The following is a 10660-nucleotide window of genomic DNA, read 5'->3' as shown; positions in this document are numbered from 1 at the left end:
ATTATTGTTTTAGACAAGCTCTTCCAAGACAAATCATCCATGCTACTAGTTTCTGGCACAACCCTATCGCTAACCATCCATCTTGATCATATTTGAGGCTGAAGCACTTTTCTTACCTCATGGTCTTCCTTCCCTCCTGATTTTCTGACATTTCCAGTTCTTGCCAAATATTTATTTTTGATTAGAGGTTGCATAGGTTACTGGCTGGTCTGTGATGATGTCGTTAGTCAGGCTGAGATTTATATTGAATACTGAAGCTCTGCAATAGGGGCTTGGTACTCGTATATTTGCTGGTCTTTTCTTAAAGATTTTGCTGTTAAGGCAAATGATACTCAGACCAAGAATGGCTGGTTTTGAACCAGGCACACAGTTTGTCTTTAGTGAAATGCAAGTTCTTTACAATGGCAGTGGGGGTGGGGAAGAAAGGCTGGGAGCTTTGAAGATCAGAGTTAAGTAATAGCTGTAGTTTTATGTTCTTCCCTATAGTTCATTGAGAAATAATAATAGCCCACTTTAATATATGTGTCTGGTACTGTGCTAAGCAGTTTAACACGGATTATCCCATTTCATCTTTATAGTACCATGATGAAGTAGATACTGTATTCCTAATTCATGGATGTGGAGACTGAGGCTTATTGAGTTTCAAGTACCTTGCCTTGTCATATATCCATTAAGTGTCAGAGTCAGGATTGAACCCAGGCCAGTCAGTTTTCAAGGCTTCAGCTCCTAATCACTGTGTTAAACTGTTAAACTTGGGTTTTCCTTCATTGTGGTGGATCTTACCTGTTTTCTTTTCTTTTCTTTCTTTTTTTATCTTCTAGTGTGCTTTACGCCCTTCTCTCTTTTCATCCAAACCATGGGAGACTTAGTGTACCTTTCAAACCTATGTCGAGTAAAAAAGATTCTAAATTACTTCACAGGAATCAGCGGCCCAATGTTAACTTAATTTTAGACAGAACATTAGGCTGTGTGACCTCCAAAACCCCTTTAACTCCTGTCAGTCTGTGATTCCAGAGAGGGATCTGGGTCTGAGTCACTGTTGCTAACTACATAACCTGAGACAAGAAACATTACTTCTCAGGGCCTCAGTTTTCTTTTTCTGTAAAATAAGAATAAAGTGACATATCTCAGAATTGATATGGCATTTGTGAAAGCATTGAGCCCAACGTCTAGAGTTTCACATCTTTATAGCTAGACTGTTCAGATGGTTAATTTTCTCAGCAGTAACAATTTTTTAGGATGAAGCTCACTTCTTAAGATCCCATTAATTAGAAAAAGCATGGTCATTGCAGTTGAGATAAAGTGCATCTTTTCACAAAGACAAGGCTTTAACAACCAATGGACAGCTATAGAAACTCAAAATAGTAAGTGACCCTAAAGATGATATAATCCAATTCCATTATTTTGTAGATCTCAGCACTGAAACCCAGAGGTTAAATGGGTTTCCCCAAATCATACACTAAGTTGGTGGTAATTTCAAAGCCAGAACTTATTACATCTGATTCCAGGCACAGTGTTTTTGCTGCAGAATTCTAATAAACTCAAGATGAAGGATGGGGTTAGAGGGAAAACTATTTTAAATATATTATAAAATGAAACTGTTATATCCAATTTATTTCTATTTCTATGTTAATAATTGTTTATGTAGTAAATCTTATTTACAGTAAAGAACTAGGGGGAAAATTAGACTGTAGAATTCAATAGACGTGGATTTAAGATGCAGCTCTGTTACTTATTAGGTATTTGACCTTGAAGCTTAAAACTCTGTTTCCTTATCAGTAAAATGGGGATAATGATTATAATTTTCTAGTGGTTGGAAGGATTAAGTGAGATAGTATATGTGAGGTGCTTAGTGGAGTCATCATTTCATAAATGGTAGCACTTAATGATAACAATATGCCCACAGAGTTAGTGGGCACAACTTCAGTTACCACTACAACTACACCATCCACAGGTGAATTGCCAGTGGAACCAAATATGCCTGATTTCTAGTGAAAATCAATAAATGTCAGGACCAAATAGTTAGCCAAGATGTCCCTTGACTACAGGCTGCTCACACCACTGACTGATTTAGGGAATTCTCCTGAAGCACCGACATGGTGCTTAGTAGTGAACCAGTCCATAAAGTTCTAGTGCATGAGCTTTTACTGAGAAGAGCTGCTTACTGTCACGAAAAAGCCATTTATATTTCCCTTGCCTTTGGGTAAGTAAATATGAGTAAATACATTATACAGTTAGTTATGGACACTGGAGACTTCCAGGAAGAGATAGATGTCAGTAAGAGCAATACTCTAAATGTTTAAATAAACCTAAAACTAGATGCAATTCCTGTTTGTTAATTCTTCTATTTAAAGGGGTCTACTGTGAAACTCTGACTGATGGAGATAGGAGAATATATATGCAAGAGTGTCCATTGTTTTTAAGAAAGAGTATGTCTGAATGAGCTGGTTTTGTGGAATGATAAACACTATTAAGAGAAATGCTCTCTTATTTTTCTATCTTTTGCTTGAATAATAAAATGCAGTAGTACATTTTTTTCTCTTATTAATAATTTCTTAAATCATAGAACTGTGGGAGAAATATTAAATAATCCATTTTTATTGAATTCAAGGCAATTGATACCTGGCATCCTAGAAATGTAGGCTATGCTATTTCAAATTGGAAGCGTTTTTAAAATAATAAATTCCACAGTTCATCTTACACCAAAGAAAATCCAGTATCTTCTGGGCTAGATTTTATACAAATAACAGTCTCCTGACATCTGTTTGCAAATGTTCTCTTTCTGTTTATATAATAACTGTGTTGGTCAGAAATTAGGATTATTATTACAAAATAGTAGTTAAGTCCAGTGATAATGGAATCTAGAAGGAAGAGGAAGTTGAGTCAGTGCAAATTTTGTAAATTAATTTGATGTGGAACCTTGGAACCAGTTCCTAGAGTCTAAATTGATTAGACACTGCAACAATGCATTGTTCAAATATAATAATGGTTATGTACACATTGGCATGGATTTGACTACTTATTACTGCTATGCTTGACAGTATTTTAAAGGAATCCCTGAATATATAATAATAATATAATGTTTCATCCTTGAATCATGAAAGCTACAAGTTCATGAAACACCTAAAGAGGCAGACAGATGGACAGAAAGTAGAAGAGAGATAGAGGTAGAGATAATGAAAGAGAGAGGAAGAAGAAGGTAGAGGAGAAGAGGAGGAGGGGGTAAGAGGAGGATGCAGGAAAGGAGGGAGGGGGAGGGAAAGAGAAATGCATTAAGTGAAACTTGGCCAATGTCCAGAGCAGCTATTTCTCACTTTAGCTTTTATCCTATAATCCAAAACTGAGAGGAAATATCATTTGACAGCTGCATCGCAGAAATAGGAAAGGGCTCTAAATCAGTCACTCCTGTAGAAGACTTGATGTCTTAGGCTCTTATGAAGGACCCATATATCTGTTCATCTTTGAGCACACATTTCTCATGTCTGTTTTTCTGTCCAGAGCAATGCTGTCCCTACTTGCCTGTTGTGTCTTAACTGTTTTCATTGCTGTGTAAATATTGCATGATTTGGAATATTGCCACTTGCAATCATGTCATCTTTAAGAAATGTGAACATGCTAAGAGTACACGTTATCTTCAGTTATGATGAGTTGATTCATTACTGGATACTAGTTAGCCAAAGATAGAAGTAATTTTTATGCTATTAATCATATGTTTCCTGCAAGCTCTATGGTAGGTGTCAAAAAAGGAAAATTGTGCAAACATTTTATCCATTAATATCATCTTAATTTTTGAAGAATGTCTCATGATTCTTCAGGGAAGGTGTGGCATAATTTAAGAACAATGTAGATCTATTATTAGTGGGTAGTTTTTAGAAAGGAAGTAGAAGTTGCATGTGAAACTCAAAGGGAAATCATTTGACATTAGTAGGGAGATCTATATAAGGTTTGAGTATTTTGGGACCAGAAAATAATCTACTTAGATATGTGCCTTGTCTTACATAAATAATAAGCATGGAATTAAGGATAAGAGTCTGTGTAGGTTGGAATCTGAACTAGAATAGAGCCAGGTTTTGAGCCTTATACTGATTGCCCTTACATCAATCTTGCACAAGTTAATGTTGCGTGATTCAGATATCTTCTGTGAAGGAGGAAGATGAATTACATTCATTCACCAACCATTTATGGGATGTCTACCATGAGTCACAAACTATGTTAGGCATTGAGGATATAAATACAAATAAGATAAATTCACACCCTTCAGGAGCACAGATGATAAATGAAGATAAACAGGGTTCTAAACATGGTAAAGGCAAAGGGCAGCTCTGGGGGGCCAGTCCAGACTGCTTCTTCTCTGTCCAGACTCCAGCTGAGTGACGCTGGACAAAAAGTACTATGCCTTTCAGAGCCTTTTTTCCTCAGCTAAAAATTGGGGATGACAATGGCAAAACTTAAAAACTCCTCTCATCCAAAAATAAACAAACAAACAAACAAACAAAACCTCTCAGAAAGTTGTCAGTAAGTCCAAGTAAGAATAGAATAACAACATCTTATAAATGGTAAAGTGTTAAACTTATGGGAGTTATTTTAGAAAGGAAATACGGTAGAGTGAATGGGCATGGATTTGGAGTTGTTAAACTCAGTTCAGATCTCAGCTCTACAACTTAAAAATTATATGGAATTGAGATGTCATGAAGATTAAATAAAGTCATTCATTCATCCATCCAACAAAGTTCTTAAGCACCTATCTTTTGCTAGGCATAATACTGAAAAACTGTTTGCAAAGGGCCAGATAGTAAGTATTTTACTTACTATCTGTGGGCTATGTGGTGTTCATTGCAACTACAAAACTCAGTTGTTGTAGAGTGAAAACAGCCAAAAAGAATTCATAAACAAATAGATTTTCTTGTGTTATGATACAAATTTATTCCTTCATAACTTTATTACTCCTACTCCTGCCTGTTATGGATTAAACATGGTCTTTGATCTTGTGGTGGTTTTATTCTAGTGGGCAATATAGGCAAATCAAAAGAAAACAAAAAAAGCAAGATAATGCAGATAACCTTTCTCTAATCACCTGTGGAAATGAGTGCTGTGTCTTTCAGTGCATGCTAATGAGTAGGAGCTTGATGACTGCTTGTTGAGTTACATACGCAGAAATATTTTCTACTTGTTCTCTGTTTTCTGTTACTATGTTTTCTTCAGTGTTGAAAACATGGTTGGTAATCAACAGAAGACACTGAGTGAATTTATAAATTCTCACTTATAAATTGTGTCTCAACAAGATTCTGAGGCCAAACATACTACTAAATGCTAATCTGTTGAGGGTCATTTATATTATTGTTTTACAAAATTTCAAGTAGGCAGTGGTATTCATTAGCTTTAAGGTGAATTCTGACTCTGCCTCAGTTCTGGGACTCTGGGAACAGAGTAAGGTTGTCAGTGCTAGACTTTTGAGAGTTGCCCTCAATGTCTCCTGCACAGGTTCAAAAAGTCTTAGCAGAAAGGCACAAGGGATTGTCTGTGCCCTTGATCCAACATCTACTGGGGTCACTATGTAAGGAAGAAATAGAAAATGGATTAAAATTAACTTTCAAACTGTATTTTTACAGCATAATCTGCTATTGAGCTTTCTATGAGTTTGAAATCTGTAGGAACAAGGGTAACCATGGGATCTCAAATTTTGTAAACTGTCTCATTTTCAAACTGTGCTGGATCTTTTAAGACCACAAAACTCAGCCCTTCCCTTAATTCTCCTCCTCAAAGATACATGGGGCATGTGGACATATAGGAATAGCCTAAACTCTCCACAGACTCCCTCAATCCCCCAAATCATACGAATGAAGGGGAGAGGGATATCTTGATTGGTCACTGAAATTATAAAATTGTTGACTTAAGAGTACTTAGATTTTATTCATTCAAACTATTCATTTATGGGTAGAGAAACAGTCTCCTAGAGGAGATGATGATTGTATTTAGTTTTGGGGTTAGGAAATGTAGAAGTAGGTAAAATGGAATTAGTTTCAATTTGAAAATAAATGACTAGATTATTTTTAATTTTTATAAAGTACTACTTTTAGAATTCAATATACAATCATATATTATTATAAAAATTAATAATACCAGACATGTATGTAATGCCTACTATGATCCAGGCTTATTAAACCTCCCAAGTCACCCAGTGCAGTATTCCCTTTCTACAGATGACACAACTAAAGAAGAAAGAATGTGAAGCTTACCTAAGAATATGAAGCAAGGAGGTCACAGAGGTGGGATTTGAATTCAGGTGTTCTGCTTACAGAGTGAGATTTCCTCTATGATGTACAAAATTATTATCTCCTTCCGTTCTTATGACTACACAATGAGACAGCGATCAGACCCTCAGCAGGATTAACATTTGAATGCAGAATTGCTTAAATATAAATAGACTATCAATATTAATGATAGTCTATTTTAGGCAATAACAATCAATGTATACTAGGATTTTTCTAGGAGATTTCCTTAATGCCAGTCACAGAATAGCCATTGATACCTGAATTATACTTCATGGAAATAAGTTTTTGTTTGTTTGTTTGTTTTTATTGAAATATAATTGACCCTCAACACTGTGTTAGTTCCTGCTGCACAAAATACTGATTGGCTATTTCTGTACATCACACAGTGATTACCATGATAAGTCTAGTTACCGTCTGTCGCCGTGCAAAGTTATTACAGTGTTATTGACTATATTCCCCGTGCTGTACATGTCATCCCTGTGACTCATTTATTTTGTGACTGGAGGTTTGTGCCTCTTCATTCCCCTCAACTATTTCACTCATCTCACCATGCCTATCCCCTCTGGCGACCACCAGATTCTTTTCTGTATCAATGAGTCTGTTTCTGTTTTGTTACGTCTGTTCATTTGTTTTGTTTTATAGATTTCACGTATAAGTAGAATCACACGTTTTTTGTCTTTCTCTGTCTGACTTACTGCATTTAGTGTAATACCACCTAGGTCTGATCTGCCTTGACTAGATTTTGACCTCTTTTCTGTCACTCTCCCTAGTCTCCTTCTTCCAGCTCTCCAGCCACACTGATCACTAGTATCTTCCAGATACCCCGGGGCTCTGGTGTCTTTCCCTTTGCCCAGGGATAGTGCTGCTGACTCATTCTCACACTTCCTTCAGGTCTCTGCTCAGTTGTCACCAATCAGAGCAGCCTTCTCTGACCACCCACATTTGGACTGTCCCCACTCACCCTCACTGTGCTTTTTTGTGCTTCATAGTCCTTATTTTCATCTGACATATACTGTGTGCTTACTCGCTTATTGTGTATTTCCACCACTAGAGAGTGGGCTTGATGAAAAAGGGGACATTTTTGACTCACTGACATATTCCCATGCTAGAATAGTGCCTGGGATTTAATAAATATTTGTTGAATGAATGAATAAGTGATGAAAGGAGAGGAACACAAATGCAGAACATTTCCACTGTACTTGCTCAGGCTTTACTGAGAATGGTAACAATGACCACTGGGTGGCCACAGCTACCTTCACCATCCACATGGGCCACACTCCTTGCTGAGTATACCATGCCAGAGAGCTTTGTATGCTGTCGTTCTTCTGAGGGGAGGGCTGCAGGCTGTTTGTCTTTGTTCTGATTGTCTAAGGGAAGTGAGCATTTAAAAGACCCCGTCAGAAATTTTTTACCAGGCTGCTTTGCAATCCGCACTCATTCACTTGTTGATTTATCCGCTGAGCACTTATTGTATGCCAAGTGCTTAAGCGATAGAGATGAATGTGCTAGGGTCCCTGCTCCCAAGGAGCTGACCCAGCGGTATTGGAGGAGGCAAGGGAAGAAAAGGTCACAGTCCTTCCTCATAAGAGATCTGTCACAGGGACAAGAGGTTGTGGAGATGCAGTAGGGGCGTCCAAAACATGGAGCATGTAGGGAGCAGTTTTAGAGAACAGGCTTCTCAGACAAGAAGGCAGATAAACAGAGCTTTGAAGAAAACTAAGGCTTTTCCAGGTGGAGATGGTGGAAGTCTTTCCAGGAAAAGGGAGACGGCATGCAAAAAGGTCGGGAGCTGAGAGGACTTGCACAGCTGAAACTTGAGCAGATTATTTTGCCTGGAGAGTGAGCTACCAGGTGGGAGAAGAAAGAGGTGAGGCTGGAGAAAGAGTGCTTAATGATGTATAAAAAAGTTAAGCTTGTTTTATTTTATTTGATTAATTAATTAATTATTTTTCTGTGGTACGTGGGTCTCTCACTGTTTTGGCCTCTCCCGTCGCGGAGCACAGGCTCCGGACGTGCAGGCTCAGCGGCCATGGCTCACGGGCCCAGCCACTCAGCGGCACATGGGATCCTCCCGGACCGGGGCATGAACCCGCGTCCCCTGCATCGGCAGGCGGACTCCCAACCACTGCGCCACCAGGGAAGCCCTAAGCTTATTTTAAAAAGCAAATTCCAGAAATGCATATCTCTATACCTCTGGGTGGGTTTTCAAGGGAACTATAACTAGGTGACAGGAGCCTATCATTTTTTCTGTGTGATTCAGGAAACAAAATATACAAAACTTTCAAATGCAGTCATTTATTCATTTTATGTTCATCCTACTAATTTTGGTTTGAACACCTGCTAGGTGCCAGGTACTATGTTAGGTTCTAGTAGTGCAGAATTAAAATAAATCCTTGGTGTTAGAAGCACATAATTAAATATTATCCACATCTGTCAATTTAGATCCAGGAACCTAGAAATGCAATTAAGATAGAAATACACAACTGGCTGGCTTCATGGTCATGTGAGCTGTGCAGTCCCACAGGATCTTGTGCCCAGGCGGGCCCTACACTTAGTTTAATGCTCAGCTGTAGCTGTCTTGAAATTCTTAATTTTTGAACATCCCACATTTTCGTTTTGCAATAGCTCTTGCAAATCATGTAACTTATCCTTATAGTGAGATGGAATTGTGAAGTTGATCTAGAGCAGGGATATGCAAACAACATCCCATGGACCCAATCCAGCTGACATTCTATTTTTTGTATGGTCTTTGAGCTATGAATATTTTTTACATTTTAAATGGTTGAAAAAAATCAAAAGAAGAGCAGTATTTCATAATATGAAAATTACATGAAATACAAATTTCAGTATCTGTAAAAATATTTTATTTCCATACAGCGGTGCTTTTTGTGTTTGTGTTGTCTGTGGCTGCTTTTGTGGTGCTATGCCATAATGGAGTAATTGCAGTAGAAATCTTATGGCCTGTAAAGCCTAAAATGTTCACTACCTGAACATTCCTAGAAAACGTGTGCTAACCTTGATCTAGAGGATATTCTACTATTTTAATGATTAGACTCCTTATTTTCAGTCATTTTCTATTTGCTGTCAGAGTTGTAACTTTATTTTCAGTTGCTTTCTGGCTCTAAACAGAATAAGCTTTGAGCTCACTGTTGTATCCCCAGATCTAAGAGGGTACCTGATATACACTAGGCACTCCAAAATACTTAGCAAGAGTCCAATGTTGTAGGATTATTGTTAGGTGTATCTTCTCTTTCCCATTATATGTCATGCCCTCAGGCGGTGATAGTATGGGAGAGAGCTCCATTCCCAAAGACATCTTGTGGAGCACTTTTCACTTAGAATGTGCTCTTGCTCCGCAAGTGTTTACAGCAATCAATAGGGGCCCAGTAGTGTTAGAATAGTGCTGCTGCTGGCTGCTGAACTCCTTGAGAAGGAGAAAGATTATGAGCAGATGAGTTCTTAAAGTATGTTTGGAAGCTTCAAGATCAAAGACTGAAGATAAAAAGCAATACTTAATCTTAAGGCTCAAGGCAAAAACAAATATGCAAAGCACATGAAATGTCTTCTTGTGATGACTAGAAGAACGTGGTACATCAGGATGCTGATGCATGGTAAGGAGCAGTGTCTTGTTTACACGCCTGTGACTTCCAAATCTATGTTTTTCAGTCCTGACTTCCAAACTTATATATCTCCACTTGGTGCTGACTAGACAATTCAAACTGAATAAACCCAAAACTGAAGCCTTTGATTTTTCCCTCCAAATATACTTCTCCCCCCCATATTTCCTGTGTCAATAATACTATCCCAACAGCTACTCAAGGTGAAAACCAGGAGTCATTCTTGACTTTTATCTTTTTCTCACCATTCTCTTTCCCCATATAGTTCATGACGAGGTCCTTTCACTCTACCTACCAATTTCGCTCTACCAAATTGTACCCAGTATCTCCTTTTCTCTCCATCTTGCATACTGCTTCCTGGATCCTGGACCTCCATTGCATCTCTTCTGAACCACTGCTAAGGCCTCTCGTGGGCTCCCTGCTTTCACCTATATCCGCACATATTCTCCACATGGCAAGAAGAGTATTAGGAAATATTTTGAACATACAAAAGTTATGGAGAATAATGTAATGAAGATATATGTATCTATCACACAGTTTTAGGAATAAACAACGAAAAACAATGAAATCTCCTGAATCCCCTGGCTATTATTTCTTTCTCCTCTGTCCTCACAGATAACCACTATTTTCAATTTAAGGAATGTCATTTCCATGAATGTGTTTATATTTTTGCAATATATGTATTGCTAAACAAGATGTAGAATTTTTCTTGCATGTTGTTAATTATATAAATTGTATTGGGTTATCCAAAAAGTTTGTTTGAGTTTTTCC

This window comes from Globicephala melas, chromosome 12, assembly GCF_963455315.2.
Source record: "Globicephala melas chromosome 12, mGloMel1.2, whole genome shotgun sequence".
NCBI classification, from domain to species: Eukaryota; Metazoa; Chordata; class Mammalia; order Artiodactyla; family Delphinidae; genus Globicephala; species Globicephala melas.
This window is presented reverse-complemented; position numbering follows the sequence as displayed.